Here is a 17,595-nt window from a genome sequence, read left to right on the forward strand (position 1 = left end):
AGTTCTATTACAAAATTAAGATCACTTTTACTGTGAATTTTTAATAGAAAAAGAATTTTCCCCTAAACATATTCATGTTATTAACTGCCACAGAAAATGATTTTGTGCTATTTAGTGGTTAACGCTAGACTAGCGGTTGGTAGACAGTTTCTGTTAGATAGCAAATATTTTAAGCTTTGCAGCCCCTACAGTCTCTGTCATACCAACTCAAAGGTTGTAGCAAGAAAACAGCCATAGACAATATGCAAATAAGTGAGTGTGGTTGTGTTTTGATAAAATTTTATTTAGAAAACAAGTCAGAAGCAGATTTGGTCCTTGGGCCATAGATTGCTAACTCCTGCTCTAGACCAACAAAATTTTCTTTACAATCAAGAAATGCTTAACCCATTTTTGTAACTGCTCAATTTTAATTGTCTTACTGTTCCATTTTGTCTGTGCTGACCATCTGGATTAATATCGTTATATGTATTTATGTCATCATCAACTTCCTTCGCTCCTGGATTAGTATTGTGTAGATTAGAAAGCATTCAGAAGAGGGCTTCCTTCTTAATCCAGCGGTTAAGAATCCACCTGCCAATACAGGGGACATGGATTCAAACCCGGGTCCAGGAAGACCCCACATGCCGCAAAGCAGCTAAGCCTGTGAGCCCCAACCACTGAGCCCATGGGCCACAGCTTCTGAAGCCCTCACACCCTAGAGCCATGCTCGGCAGAGAAGCCGCCGCACGAGAAGCCCTCAGACCACAAGGAAGAGTAGCCTGCACAGCAATGAACTCCGTGCAGCCAAAAAATAATTAATCTTAAAAAAGAGCATTCGAAAGAAAAGCTTTTACCATTTTACTTCATTTTTAACAAGACATGTACAGAGCTCCTTTAGCTCGTGAGATTCTTTGTAGAAAGTGTGGGTGGACGTCCACAGTCACGGCCCCCTGTGGGGACAAACCCACAGGGAGACGGTCTTGCCAGCCCTGGCTTTGTATTTTAAGATTCTGTTAAAAGCATGACTGGGAATTTTCTCCGCATTTTTCAGTTAAAGGGCCACAATCCCATTATCCCACTCTAAAAATACTCTTAATCAGGTAAGCCAAGAATATGGTAGTCATTCACCTTATAGAAGCAAGAGAATTCATGTCTCAGAATCAAAAATGTCTCACTCATTATCTTGTAATAACCTGTAATGGAGTATAATTTGCAAAAAATATTGAATCGCTATGGTGAACACCTGAGGCTAACACAACATTGTAAATCAACTACATTTAATTTTTCTAGAAAGTGTCTCGGATATAGTAGGTCCCAACGATCTGCAGACCCCTTGGAGTAAAAGAAAATGAGATGGGCACTTTATGGATGCAAAATTAGGCACAAGAGTGAATTTTACTTTAGATGAGAAAAGAAATCTCAACAAATAATAGTTTTTAAAAACTGAGAAATACTATACGCCTTTTATTTCAGATTACCTTTACGATTTCCACTAAGATACTTCCTTCCTGTCATATTTAAAATTTTCGGCTGGTTAATAATTATGGAACAATATTTTAATCAAAAATTTTAAAATGCCCCAAAGCAATTCAAATTGCTCTTGCGTTGTCTATTGTGTATTTGACACATGTTATCGAATTATTCTCAGTGTAAGAGTTTTTTTTAACCTCTTGTTTTTAAATAATTTTAGATTCACAGGAAGTCGCAAGAGTTTTGTTGCTGGAACTTTTTTCCCATTGTCACTTGTTTCTTCAGATCACTCTGCTGAGTTGGCGGTGATTTTGCTACTTCATCTGGAACCACCAAACTCCATCAAGACAAGACACGCTAGGTATTTTAAAATTACCCCAACTCAGATGCACTGGGAAACATAAAAAGATGCGACTTTACACATAACTGTGTGTGTCTTTAGCACTGCTGCCCACTGTGTTACCAACAACCACTGGGATGCAGGTAAACTTGGTTTCAAGAAATTCCCAGAAAATAATGAAGTTGCAACAGTAGCAGCGGTCTTCACTCACTGCAGCACAAAGCTCCGCACACTTAGAGAGACGCGTGGTCACTCACTGCAGCACAAAGCTCCGCACACTTAGAGAGACGCGTGGTCACGCAAGTGCAGAGCTTGGGCTTGAAAGGGGCCTCGAAGCATTCAGCTTCCTCTGCTTCGCGGTAAGCCCACCCCAGACCTCCGAAGTCACTTAGTTTAGCCCCCTCATCGGTCACGCGTCCCAGTGGCCAGCCAGCCTCTGCACAGACATCCCCTGTGACGTTGAGCTTATTACCTCCCAAGGCAACCCCGTCCACTTTCAGACACTGTATTAGTCAGAGAACAGAGCCAGTGTATATGGACAGATTTATCATATATACTCCGCTCCCACAGGATGGAGGCCGAGAAGTCCCATGATCTGCTGTCTGTACGCTGGGGACCCGGGAGAATGGTGGTGTGACTCCCTCTGAGTCTGAAGGCTGGGGACCCAGGAGGGTGGCGGTGTGACTCCGTCTGAGTCTGAAGGCCTGAGAACCAGGAGCAGGGGAAGGATGACCCCACTCAGTCGAAGAGAGTGAACCCATCCCCCGTCTGCCTTTTCGTTCGTTCCAGATTCGCAGTGGATCAGTTAATGCCCACTCACCTAGGTTTGGGCGTCTCCTATACTTGGTCTACTGATTCAGATGTGAATCTCTTCTGCAGACACCCTCACAGACACACCCAGAAATAATGTTTAACCAAATATCTGGTACCCTGTGACCCAAACAAGCTGACACATAAAATTATCATCACGGGCTTGAGTTATTATAGAATTCTTCCTTATGCCAAACTAAAACCCACCTCCTAATATCCATTAGCTAGTGGTCCTAAGTCTTCCCTTTGAACAATAAATCTACATCATTCTTCTGCATGACGGTCATCCAAATATTTGACAACTGTGTTTGTGTCATCCACTGTCTTAACTTGAGATTCTTACTGACTCAAAGAACATGAGTTTGAACAAACTCTGGGAGTTCGTGAAGGACAGGGAAGCCTGGCATGCTGCAGTCCGTGGGGTCACAAAGAGTCAGACACAACTTAGTGACTGAACAACAGAGAAGCCAACTCTGTTACAAAAATTTGCTTCAGTGCAAATAGTCTATTTGGGACCTGGTCCTAGGAAACACCAGTAAGGGAACAGGGAGTTAAGTCAGTGGAGTGTCAGTTACCAAGCTACTTACCCCTTGAGCAACCTGGGCTCATCCCTTCCAGGAGACTCTGGAAGTCGGGGTAGAACCTGAGCCTCAGAGTTATCTCATCTAAAGGGAGAGGGAGCTGGGGATTTATACACTAACCCCCGTCAGTTATTACCTGAGGGCTGTTCTTGAGAGAGATCAGACTCCAGCTTCCAGAGAAAGCCCTTAAACAGAGTGACGCCGAGGCTGCCAGGCGGACCCCAGCCAGCCTGCCCTCGCCTAGCGAGACCAGGGCATGAGGCAGCAGGCTCCCCAGGCCAGGCTGCCCTCGCCTAGCGAGACCAGGGCGTGCGGCAGCAGGCTCCCCAGGCCAGGCTGCCCTCGCCTAGCGAGACCAGGGCGTGCGGCAGCAGGCTCCCCAGGCCAGGCTGCCCTGCGGTCTCCGAGGACTCAGCAAGCACCTCAGCGAGGGTCTTCTCTGCCTTTTCCATCAGGTGATCTCGGTTTTGCCATTTTTTTTTTCTTCTTGGAACTGAACACAACACTCCATGTATGGTCCCTCCCTCATTCACCCAATTCCTAGTCCCAGAAAGAACATGCCCAACACAGAATAGGAATCTTCATTAATCGAAGATAGAAGAAAACATAATCAGCTTCAGCCATGGAAGCAGCTTAAATGGCATTTAAGCAAATTCGATGACAATGGAGTAAGCCTGGTGTGGTTCTGATCCAGAGTATCCACTGAGGTTCCTGATTGGCTTTCACTAGAATCATCTCCAAGTAAGCCAACTGGGAAAGTCTATTTCCTTTAAAAATTCCAGACAGATTCACTCTCTCCTAGTCCCCTATTGCTGGAAAGGGTGTTCTTTAGTGCTCTGCTATATATGCAAAGAGAGCTCAGCCTACAATTAAATTATGGAGAAGGCATGAAAACTGTTTATGCTGGATAATCAAACATAGTAAGCTTTTTGCCACAAAGTGACAGAATTCTTCCTGATGATTCATTGCTGCAGCAGTTTCAAAATATATTCACACTTCTTTGCTACTCCTGTCTTCAGAAAGTGGGTCCTAATTTCCCTCCCCTTGAATGTGGGTTGTACTTTGGTTCTAACAAAGAGAATATGATGGAAGCGACCACAGGAGAATCCTGACAGTAGGTCCTAAAGAGATTTATAGCTTCCTCTGCTGCTGCTGCTGCTGCTAAGTCGCTTTAGTCGTGTCCGACTCTGTGCGACCCCATAGACGGCAGCCCACCAGGCTCCACTGTCCCTGGGATTCTCCAGGCAAGAACACTGGAGTGGATAGCTTCCTCTAGGTAACTCTCTTTTACGAAGATGGGGGAGCCATGTTGTAAAGACGAGAGAGCAGCCCTCTGGAGATGCTGCCTGGCAAGAACCTGAAGCCTCCAGCCAAGAAGAGCAGTAGGAATGAGTCATCTTGCAAGCAGGTCATACAGTCCGGGTCAGACTTGCAGATGACTGCAGCTCTGGTTGACTTCTTGACGGCAACCTCACGAGACGTCCTGACCAGAACCACGAGCTAAGCCACACCTGGGTTCCTGACTCTCAGAAACTGTGAGATCATGGATGTTTGAATTTTCTTTTTTAAGCTGCTATGTTTTCGGGTGATTTTACTCACAGTAATACATAACCAATACTTGCAGAATGCATACATGGCCAACCGGTCTTGTTAGATAATCAAAAATTATCAGCTTTTTAGTTGAAAGTGACAGGATTCTTGAACCATGAACTTGAATATGTGAGCCATGAACTTCCAGATCTTCAAGCTGGTTTTAGAAAAGGCAGAGGAACCAGAGATCAAATTGCCAACATCCACTGGATCATCGAAAAAGCAAGAGAGATCTAGAAAAACATCTATTTCTGCTTTATTGACTATGCCAAAGCCTTTGACTGTGTGGATTACAACAAACTATGGAAAATTCTTCAAGAGATGGGAACACCAGACCACCTGACCTGCCTCTTGAGAAACCTGTATGCAGTCAGGAAGCAACAGTTAGAACTGGACATGGAACAACAGACTGGTTCCAAATAGGGAAAGAAGTATGTCAACGCTGTATATTGTCACCCTGCTTATTTAACTTACATGCAGAGTACATCATGAGAAATGCTGGGCTGGATGAAGCACAAGCTGGAATCAAGATTGCTGGAGAAATATCAGTAACCTCAGATCTGCAGATGATACCACCCTTATGGCAGAAAGCAAAGAAGAACTAAAGAGCCTCTTGATGAAAGTGAAAGAGGAGAGTGAAAAAGTTGGCTTAAAGCTCAACATTCAGAAAACTAAGATCATGGCATCCAGTCCTATCACTTCATAGCAAATAGATGGGAAAACAGTGGAAACAGTGGCAGACTTTTATTTTGGGGGGCTCCAAAATCACTGCAGGTGGTGACTGCAGCCATGAAATTAAAAGACACTTATTCCTTGGAAGGAAAGTTATGACCAACGTAGACAGCATATTAAAAAGCAGAGACATTACTTTGACAACAAAGGTCCGTCTAGTCAAGGCTATGGTTTTTCCAGTAGTCATGTAGGGATGTGAGAGTTGGACTATAAAGAAAGCTGAGTGCTGAAGAATTGATGCTTTTGAACTGTGGTGTTGGAGAAGACTCTTGAGAGTCCCTTGGACTGCAAGGAGATCCAGCCAGTCCATCCTAAAGGAAATCAGTCCTGAGTGTTCATTGGAAGAGCTGATGTTGAAGCTGAAACTCCAATACTTTGGCCACCTGACTGATGCGAAGAGCTGACTCATTTGAAAAGACCCTGATGCTGGGAAAGATTGAGGGCAGGAGGAGAAGGGGACGTCAGAGGATGAGAGGGTTGGATGGCATCACCGCCTCAAAGGACATGAGTTTGGGTGGACTCCTGGAGTTGGTGATGGACAGGGAGGCCTGATGTGCTGTGGTCCATGGAGTTGCAAAGAGTCGGACGCAGCTGAGCAGCTGAACTGTACTGACAGGATTCTTTCTTGTGATCCAATGTTATGAAATCTCCATTTTCCTCCAGTTCTTAATGAAATTCTAAAACATTTATTAATAACTTTCCATTACCACTTCTTGAATTGCACATGTTTTTACCTATCTCACCTCCCTCCCCTCAAATCTATCTAAGATTGCCCAGGCTGTGGTGTGTGTTCTCAGTCTCTAACTTGTGTCCAGTTCTTTTGCAACACCATGGACTGTAGCCCACCAGGCCCCTCTGTCCATGGGATTCTCCAGGCAATACTGGAGAGGTTGCCGTTTCCTTCTCTAAGAGATCTTCCCAACCCAGGGATCGAACCAAGTCTCCTGAATCTCTTGCATTGCAGGCAGATTCTTTACTACTGAGCCGCCTAGGAAGCCCCATAGCTGCAGTACCAGGGCATGAATCCTATCAGTGGTTGACCGCTGCCACCTTGCCCTAAGGCATACAGAATAAATTTCTTACTTGGAGTGGAGCAGAAGCAGTGGGCATCAAAAAGGCTTTATTTCGATATGTTTCATTAATTATCTTTTTATCTTTCTTTTCCTCATCTCTTTCCCAAATCTTACAATCTTAACATCTGAAACTCTCAATCTGATTTTGACCTAGCCCATAAAAATGCCTTCATGACTTTGGTGCCTTGTGAGCAAAACAGTCAAACAGCCCAGCCAGCACCATAGACTCTGGCCAATTAGCGTTCCAGCAGAGTATTTCTGCGTAAGGCAAGGGCTCCCTGTGTCTTCCAGACTGCCATGGGGAAGTGATAAGACAGCAGATGGGGGCTGGGTGTGCCTTCCCCTTGCCATGGGGAAGTGATAAGACGTAGACTGGGACTGGGAGAAGAGCCCGACTGTTCTCTGTGATCCTGCTGCTCTGACTGGAGCCAGCAGGCTTCCCTTTGTGGTGGATTGAACTCAACTTGTCTTTTTTCCCCAAACAGCTGCAATTGCAAGTTATTGCTTGCCAGAACTTATTTTTCTCATACCTGTTCAAATATCTATGTGTGAGAAAAAGCTGATGAAAGGGAAAGGATACTCCACTGGCCTCAAATTATAGGTGACTAAAGAAACGAATTCATACTGATATCAGAATAGAATCAGGAATATTTTTTTTTCCTACAGTTATGTCAGAACTAGAGAGTGAAACGGAATGCTGGTTGTGGGTATAGTGCTCCATATGATTTAAAAAAATGTGTGCGTCATTTGGAACTTTCAAGTCTATTAGAGCGTGGCTCATCCCAGTCACTGCACTGTGATCATCCTTCAAAAGAAATGCATGTTTCACCTGGTAATCAGAATTCTGGGGGTGAGTCAGTGAATTCATGAGTATCTCAGCTGGTGGGTTTGCGCCTCTGATCTTAGCCACTCAGGTGCCCACAAGCCCAGACGCCCCCGTCCCAGAGCCCACTTTGAGTCTCTTCCAACCTGTGTGCCTTTATCTTGGGGTCTTTATTACCTTCTCAATTCATGCTTTAAATGGAGATTTCATAAGCCAAGCCAAATTGGTGCATTTCAAAGGTTTATTCTAATCTCTTCCATTGTTCTGTAATTATGAATTGGGTCCAAGCAATTCAGAATTGTGTGCCAATCCTGAAGTTATTCCAAATTGCTTATTTTGGGAATTAGTATTAGAAAGTCTGGCACACAGTAGGCATACAATAAATGCTTATGGAATCCTGGTGTATATATACATGTATTTTTTTTAATGGGAGATAAAATCTATTTTCAATAGACGGTAGAAGTAAGATGTTCCTGGCACAGGACAGACTGACTCAAGGTGTCTGTGATAAGAGGGAACACTGAACAGAAATCCTGGAAGAGGTGTGTTCGCTCAGCTTCCTCATTATCATGTCATCTCCCACTCTTCATTGATTTTCTCAAATATCCAAAGCCATTAGAATAAATCATGGAGCCTTACAGTTATTTAGTCCATGACGATATAGAATTCAGGAATCTATCCAACACTTATCACTACCTGAGCTACAAGGGCCTTTAAAGTATGCTTTGATGGACTTGAGTGCTAGTATGATAGATTGGCCCTAGGGGTTTTCCTTTGATAAAATTAAAGAGAAAGAAGAAGAGAGAAAAAAAAAGAAGTGAGAGAGAAGGGGTCCTCCAACCCCCAAACTCAGCATATTCATACGAGCACATAAGACCAAAAAGATGCAATGTCAAAATTAAATTTGAAAAATTCCATCCTAAGAATCCTCCCCCCTGCCCCCATAAGATGAAGCCTTCCTATCTCCTTATCCTGGTGAAAAAAAAAATGAGCAAGATTGATGAAAGCACCTTTCTTTCAAAAGTCCTCTCTTTCAGTTCAGAGCGAGGGAAGTTAAAATACCAAGCAAATTCATCCACCACGGTATGCCTCTTGTCTCCTTTTCATCTTTCTCCTACTTTCTAGATTACTAATTTCTCAGTCATCTTGTTTTTGCTCCCTGTCTAATGGTGAGCATGTTTATAATACTTAATATTTATTATATCTATAGATGCTGGTACTTTAGCACTTAATATTTGCCATATACATAAGAACTCAAAGGATTCATGAATATTAATTTGGTGTCCCAAGCTATTTCAGAAATGAGAGTAAGGAAAGTGAGGCTTAGAAAATCAAAAGGATAATTGCTATCTTGAGTGAAAACTTGAGGGCTTCATCTGGATGCGGGGACCTCCATCACATTTCATCACCAGCTGCATGACTGTAGGCAAGGGTGTCAGTCAGTATAAGTCAGGTTATGCTGTGGTAACAAAGAGCCCCCAAAACTTCAATGGATTATAATAATTCAGGATTACTTCCCTGAATTCACACATCCATCACAGGGTGGTCATGGCTTTGTGACAGAGGGAAAAGAGAATATGGTAGATAACACCCTGGCTCCAAAATCTTTCTCCCATAAGTGGCCCATGTCACTTCCACTCACAGTCTGATGGCCAGAGCAAGTCCAGTGACTCTGTCAGCGGGGCAGGGACACAGTCTTCTCACAAGCAGAGGCAGCAAGTCCTGTGAACGTAATACAATCGACCACAGTGAGAGACCTCACTTCCTCAGTTGTGAAAAGTTGGGTCTAAGGTACCCCCCAGATAAAACTTATAATGTAGTAATTCAGAATACTATTTGGCAATGAGGTAAGGCAGTATTGTAATTATTATTCATATCTGCCTACTATACCAATACTCTAAATTCAATGATTCCTCATAAAAGCAGCAGAAAAAGTTAGGAAAGGCTTCTTGCTCAGTCGCGCTTGGTCCAGTTTTTCTGAAAGATGCTTCCCAGTGATAACCAATACAGGAGTCCCTCCCTTATTCACAGTTTTACTTTCCATGGTTTCAGTTACCTACAGTTAACTGTGGTCCAAAAGTGTTAAAAGGAAAATTCCAGAAATAAACAAATCGTAATTTTTAAATTGCACACCCTTCCAAGGAACTGATGAGAGCTCTGTTTGTCCCATTCTATCCTGCCCGGAACAAGAATCATCCCTTTGTCCAGCGTGTCCCCCTGTTAGATACTTAGTAGCCACCGTGATTATCAGATGGACTGTCGTGGCATCACACTTCTTGTGTTCCAGTAACTCTTATTTTACTCAGTAATGACCCCAAAGCACAAAAGTAGTGATGCTGGCAGTTTGGATACACCAAAGCAAAGCCGAAAGTGTTTCCTTTAAGTGAAAGGGTGAACATTCTCCACTTCATAAAGAAAGAAAAAATCATATGCGGGGGAGGCTAAGGTCTACACTAAGAACAAATCCTGTATCAGTGAAATTGTGAAAACAGAAAAAGACACCTGTGCTGCTCGTGCCATCACAGCCCAGACTGCAGAAGGCACGGCCACAGTGCGTAGCAGTGCTCCGTTAAGACGGAAGAGGTGTTAACCCTGTGCAGTGAGATATTTTGAGAAAGAGAGGTCACGTCATCTTTTTATAATATATAGTTATAACTGCTCTATTTTATTATTTGTCATTGTGCTTAATTTCTTACTGTGCCTAATTTATAAATTAAACTTTATCATAGGTAGGTATGCACGTATGTATAGGAAAAACATAGTGTATATAGGGTTTGGTACTATCCATGGTTCCAGGCAGCCTCGGGGGTGGGAGGTCCTGAAATGTACCCGCTGAAGATAAGGGGGGGCCGGTGGTGTTCCTTCCAGCCCCCAATTCTACGACACTCGAACACAGAAGGGGGCAGCAAAGTGCGAGAATTCTGTACTGTAGCCAGGATTTTCTTTAAAATGTATCTGCTTCATAGTTATACCTAAAATTTCAAAATACTAACCTAGGGACTCCTCTGTGGTCCAACGGTTAAGAGTCCGCCTTCCAGAGCAGGAGTTGTGTCCGACTTTGTGACCCCATGGACCTCAGCCCCCCAGGCTCCTCTGTCCATGGGATTCTCCAGACAAGAACACTGGAGCGGGGTGCCATGCCCTCCTCCAGGGGATCTGCCCCACCCAGGGATTGAACCCAGGTCTCCCTGGCAGGCATTACAGGCAGATTCTTTACCAGCTGAGCCACCAGGGAAGCCCATGAAGGGGACTCGGATTTAATTTCTGGTCTGGAAACTAAGATCCTACATGCCTCAGGGCAACTAAGCCCACACACCCCAACTAAAGAGCCCAAGCTCCGCCACAAGAGAACGCCCATGTGCCACAGCAAAGACCCAGTGCAGGCAAAACTGTAACACACACACACACACACACACACACACACACACACACACACACACACACACATCTCAGTCTGCTAAGCTTCTCACTGGAAGTCTTTGCCCCTGAAGTTATTTTACCGAGAAGGAAGTCGTAGAGCCCCATCCAGGCTTGGCCTGGGCAAGGAAAACCCATGAGTTTCTGGTTCCCATTCAATCTGCAGCGAGAGAATCATATTCTTTACCTGATTATACCGAAATGGGAGGCTGAGCCGAAATACTCACAATCCTTTTTTTAAAAAAATTCAAAAACAGGTGTTGGGAGAAGGAAAGGGACTCAAAGTTACTAAGTGATTTATATACTACAGGTTCAGAATGTCTTATTGGAAATCCTTGGAGTGTGATATGTTTCAGAATTCAAAATTTTCAGGTTTCAGGAAGGTAATAAAGTGCATATATCAGATATTAACACCATCAAGCTATATGAAGCTGAACTCATAATTAAATATTCTAGCATCGAATACGTACCAAATATAAACACACGTAAGTATAAAAAATAAAGACAACGAATAACTTCATGTGTGTTCAGATCTGATTTTTTTTCCAAATGAGTTTTCTGCAAACTTATGATAAAATTATGGGTGTTCAGAACTTTCAGAATTTGGAAATTGTAGATAAAAATTTAGGACTTTAATTTTACTTCGCATTTCAGTTCAGTTCAGTTCAGTTGCTCAGGTATGTCCAACTGTTTACAACCCCATGGACTGCAGCACGCCAGGCCTCCCTGTCCATCACCAACTCCAGGAGTTTACTCAAACTCAAGTCTATTGTGTCGGTGATGCCACCCAACCATCGCATCCTCTGTCGTCCCCTTCTCCTCCTGCCCTCAATCTTTCCCAGCATCAGGGTCTTTTCAAATGAGTCAGCTCTTCACATCAGGTGGTCAAAGTATTGGAGTTTCAGCTTCAACATCAGTCCTTTCAATGAACACCCAGGACTGATCTCCTTTAGGATGGACTGGTTGGATCTCCTTGTTGCCCAAGAGACTCTCAAGAGTCTTCTCCAACACCACAGTTCAAAAGCATCAATTCTTCGGCGCTCAGCTTTCTTTGTAGTCCAACTCTCACATCCATACATGACTACTGGAAAAACCATAGACGGACCTTTGTTGTCAAAGTAATGTCTCTGCTTTTTAATATGCTGTCTACGTTGGTCATAACTTTCCTTCCAAGGAGTAACAGTCTTTTAATTTCATGGCTGTAGTCACCACCTGCAGTGACTTTGGAGCCCAGAAAAAATAAAGTCTGCCACTGCTTTCCCATCTATTTGCCATGAAGTGCTGGAACCAGATGCCATGATCTTAGTTTTCTGAATGTTGAGTTTCAAGCCAACTTTTTCACTCTCCTCTTTCACTTTCATCAAGAGGCTCTTTAGTTCTTCTTCGCTTTCTGCCATAAGAGTGGTGTCATCTGCAGATCTGAGGTTATTGATATTTCTCCAAGCAATCTTGATTCCAGCTTGTGCTTCATCCAGCCCAGCGTTTCTCATGATGTACTCTACATATAAGTTAAATAAGCAGGGTGACAATATACAGCCTTGACGTACTCCTTTTCCTATTTGGAACCAGTCTGTTGTTCCATGTCCAGTTCTAACTGTTACTTCTTGACCTGTGTACAGATTTCTCAGGAGGCAGGTCAGATGGTCTGGTATTCCCATCTCCTTCAGAATTTTCCAGAGTTTACTGTGATCCACACAGTCAAATGTATTTCACATTTAATATATTCCTATTTAGTGATCTGTAGCATATATTAAGTGAAAAAAGCAAGGTGGAGAAAAGTATGGATAGTATACTACCTTTACCTCGGGCAGGGTAATGATTATTTGCTTTTATTTTTAAAATTTGCTTATACTAAAAAAAAAGAAGAGGAAGAAAATGTAAACTGAAAGGTGAACAACAGAAGCAAGGGGACCGGATGGAGAACACAGGGGTAAAAGCCAGGCTGCTCTGAATATACCTTGACTATAAAGACATTCTTAATTTAAGAATGTGCAATCCTTTAAAGTCTTAAAATGAAGCAAATGAATGGGCTAGAGCACAATCCGGCCGGCAGCATAGCGACACCAAGAAGGATTATTTCAGTGACTCCAAAACACAGAATTTAAATGAACATCCTTTAGTAAAATGTAACCTAAGTATGGCTTCCCAGGTGGTGCTAGTGGTAAAGAACCCCCCTGCCAATGCCAGAGACGCAGGTTTGATCCCTGGGGCAGGAAGATCCCCTGGAGGAGGGAATGGCAGCCCACTGCAGCATTCTTGCCTGGAGAATCCCATGGACAGAGGAGCCTGGTGGGCTATAGCCCATGAGGTCACAAAGAGTTGGACAGGAATGAAGCGACTTAGCACACACCAGATCTGGGGCAGGAAACGAACAATATAAGCTTGAAATACTTCTCATCCCAAAAGACAGGTCAACCACTGGTGCTCCGTCAAAATGAGTAAGGGGTCAACTCAAAGGAGCTCCCAGTGGCCCCAAAATGGGCCAATTTCTTATTGTATTCAGTAAGAATACAATGGATTGAAGCCCATCAAATATGTCTAAGACTATGAAACCAACTCACTAGTCACTTTCACAGGACGCTGACACCAACACATTATTTCTGAAAACAGGTCAATAAAGGGACAGAGTCAAGCGTTTAACCTACCTTTCCTCTGCGATCTGTCTCTGCGTTACCACGGAGTTGATGAGGAAACATTTCTCTTACAAAAAAAAAATTATCTCTCTAGTAAACAAGGAAGGGATGATAGAACGCCCTTCTTTTGTAATTACTAATTAAATAATTAATCCAGCCATTGCTCTTCAATGGCTGCTGGCATAACAAAAAGAGATAATTGGATGTTATGTTCTTTCTGACGGAAGTCATAAAAATTAAAACTTGAATCCAATCAAGCCTCCAGATTTCATTTCTAATTTATAGCAAATATACGGGACAGAGAAAGATATAAAGTAACATGCAAGTGAAAGTTGCTCAGTTGTGTCCGACTCTTTGCAACTCCATGGACTAGTCCATGGACTTCTCCAGGCCAGAATACTGGAGTGGGCTGCCTTTCCCTTCTCCAGGGAATCTTCCCAACCCAGGAATCAAACCCAGGTCTCCCGTATTGCAGGGGGAGACTTTACCAGATGAGCCACAAGCGAAGCCCAAGAACACTGGAGTGGTAGCCTATCCCTTCTCCAGCGGATCTGCCCAACCAGGAATCCAACTGGGATCTCCTGCATTGCAGGCGGATTCTTTACCAACCGAGCTACCAGGGAAGCCCATAAAGTGACATAGCAGGGATGCAATAGACAAAATCTTATGTAATAAACACATTGTTTTATTCCAATGTGTTGACAACTGAGGCCTTACTAACCATGGGAAACTGCCCTCCCACGGCGAACCAGTTACTAGAAATAGTAAAGGATTCCCCTTTGAGTGCAGCTTTATATACAAACTGGCCAATCCAGAGTCAACCCCGCAGCCCCTCAAATGGGGCTGTTACACTCCGTGGCAATATTTTTCTGCCATATTACTCCAGGGCCAGGTACTCGACAGCTGGAGCCTCATGGAGCCCACTGAGACACAAACTAGCCGATCGTTTTTTTTCATTTCTGACGACACTGGGTCTTCGTTGCCGTGCGAGGGCTTTCTCTGCTGCAGTGGACAGAGGCACCTCTCCAGGTGCAGCTTCTCACTGCAGGGGCTCCTCTTGCTGCAGCGCCCGGGCTCTGGGGCTCGGGGGCTCAGCGGCTGCAGCTCCCGGCTCTAGAGCACAGGCTCATTAGCTGTGGGCCCACGGCCTTAGCTGCCCCACAGCATGTGGGATCTTGAACCTTTGTCTCCTGCATGGCAGGCAAATTCTTCACCCCTGGGCCACCAGGGAAGTCCCAAAGTAGCCCGTCTTCAGCTTGCTTGCCTGCCTTGCTGGCCTTTCCGTGGAAACTGCAATGAGAGCTCGGGCCCTCATTTCCTCCCCCCTTGACGCTTTCTCATGCGGCCTGCCATGCCCTCTGCCCTTAGGAACTGTGAGTCACAGATTCTCTTTTCAGTGGCAATTGTCTCTTGATCTGTTAGCCTCATCATACCTGAACAATAATAGAACTCATATTTTATCTAATTATTTTCAGCCACAAAAGAGAAAGCGTTAGTCGCTCAGTCGTGTCCAACTTTTTGCGACCCTACCAACTGTAGCCTGCCGGGCTCCTCTGTCCATGGGGATTCTCCAGGCAAGAATACTGGAGTGGGTTGCCATTCCCTTCTTCAGGGGGATCTTCCAGACCCAGGGATGGAACTCGGGTCTCCCACATTACAGGCAGATTCTTAACCATCTGAGCCACCAAGTGGCTTGCAGGATCCTAATTCTCAGTCCAGGGATTGAACCCAGGCCCACAGCAGTGAAACTCTGGAGTCCTAACCACTGGATAGCTAGGGAATTCCCATAAAATCTACATTTTAAAACACTTTGGCTGTGTGAAAACTCTGCAAGACAAATGACAAACAAATTGCAAGGAAATTTATCTCAGTTAAAAAAAAAATAGCACAAGGATAAAATAAGAGAGAGAAGAGAGAAAGAATCATAAGAAACATCAACCAATTCCTAAGCTGAAGCATATTTTATTCTGAATTTGAACCAACTCTTAAGAACATTATGAGACTAATGGAGAAATTTGAATGCTGACTAGGCAGTGATATTTGACGTTATGAAATGAATGATCATACTTTTAGGTATCCTTATAGAATTATTGTTATAGTTTTAAAGGGACACTTTATCTTTTAGAGATTCATATTGAAATATTTGGCCTTCCCAGGTGGTTCAGTGGTAAAGAACCTGCCTGCCAATGCAGGAGTTGCAGGTTCGATTCCTGCGTGGGGAAGTGGGAGAGAAGGGAATGGCTACCCACTCCAGTATTCTTGCCTGAGAATCCCCGTGGACAGAGGAGCCTGGCGGGCTACAGTCCCTGGGGTCGCAAAGAGTCGGACATGACTGAGCAACTAACACTTTCACTTCAAAAGTCAAACCTGATACTAATAATTGTCTAAATAAACAACCGTCATGTCTCCCCCTCCCTCAGGGCTAGAAATCGCACTAGGTGCTTTAGGAACAGCATCCCTTTTAGTCCTCGGAATAGTCCTTCAAAGGATGAAGTTTTGCCAGCTCTAAGGATGTTCATAGGGAGCTCAGGGAAAGGGATTCGAGTAGTCCCAAGGTCTGAATTAACTTTGACCGCGGTAAAGGGTTAGCCGCCCGGACACTAGCATGGGTCTCTAGATACGACTTTGTTCTGTCATCTGTGACTCCTGAGATCATCCTCAAGGAAAAAGACTCTCTGAATGTCAGGAATCTGCTCTCTCCGATCTCCTTCCAACAATGACTATCAAAAGCAAAGCACCCTATGATTCTGTTCTTTTATTTTATCTTCTAGTGCAGGGCCTGGCTCTGAATAAATGATCAGTTAACACGCAGCAATGAATGATTTGGGCCAGCGTCAAATGTATGGAGATGAAGGCTTAATAATACTCACCTGCAATAATGACAACACTCACATCACCTTTAAGTCCTTGTCCCTACCAGCAAACTTCTTCCAGAAGGTGCTTATGAATTTTGCATAATATTGCTGGCATCTTGACATTACTGTTGCATGAGATTTATAATCTTACAAACCATTCGTCACCGAAACAATGTGGAAGATAAAAGTAATTTCAGTCATACATTGAAAATATTCTGCTATTGAAATGTTTGTATATACATCATATAAAATGAGGAGAGACATGTTTTAGAAATGTCCTGGGCTGGTGACAAGATTGGACAAAGCAGGACCACCATGCCCTGGGCAAGGATGCCAATAACTTGCAATGCGCCAATTTTCTTGGGCTCCAGTTAAAAGTTAACTGGGGCTCAGAGAGAACAAAGGAGCCTGCTTACCTCTTCCTCTCAGAGTCTCTGGGGGGACTGGGCTGATGACTAGTCACCAGCCAGGAACACCTCCTCCTCACCCAGACCTCTTGCTATGTGATAATCTGTTAGAACAAGTGAGATATGCTAATTCTCAGGACACAGAAATTCATGATGGTGGAGCGGGGTGTGGCACTGCTACAAGTGTCCCATCGCAGCAGCAACATGACTTCTTCACTCATTCATTCAGTAAACATTACCTACCACATGGCCAGGCACCCCTCACACTCTTGATATCTCACATAGTGGCAGAGATGGAACATACAGCAAAACAAGTACCACGACATGTGCCAGGGGAAGTGTGCCAGGGGAAGCCCTCCTTCCTGAGCCCAGGCCGCAGTCTCTAAATCAAGTTTAGAAACTCCAAAAATGCTTTAGCATGAAGCATTTATTTTCTCAAAATTCAGGAACTTATTCCTCCTCCCCTCAAAAAACTTGGAGATAAAATCCGATAATAGAACATCGCCTGAAGTGTATTCCAAGGACCACTAGGTCTGCAGGATGATAGCGGCTGTTACCCAAAGGGGAAAAAAAAAGGAAAAGGAGGGTAGTTCCTGATCAGTGAAGTCTAGAAATTGCTGATTTAATTAATGTTGGATTTTTTTTAAAGAGCCGTTAAAATGTTAATACTCTTTATGAGTCACTAGGAAAGGATAATATTCCCCGGAGTTAGATAGATGATGATTTCTTTTTTCAGTGGACGTTCTTCTCATTGCACACACTTCAAGATTGTTGTCCAGCGTCCCCCAGGCCCATTCTCTCCTTGGGGCTTCCCAGGTGGCTCTATGGTAATAGAATCCGCCTGCCAATGCAGGAGACACGGGTTCAATCCCTGAGTCAGGAAGA

The sequence above is a fragment of the Giraffa tippelskirchi genome, chromosome 14 (genome assembly GCF_054371585.1).
Source record: "Giraffa tippelskirchi isolate mGirTip1 chromosome 14, T2T-mGirTip1v1.2.pri, whole genome shotgun sequence".
In the NCBI taxonomy this organism is placed as follows: Eukaryota; Metazoa; Chordata; class Mammalia; order Artiodactyla; family Giraffidae; genus Giraffa; species Giraffa tippelskirchi.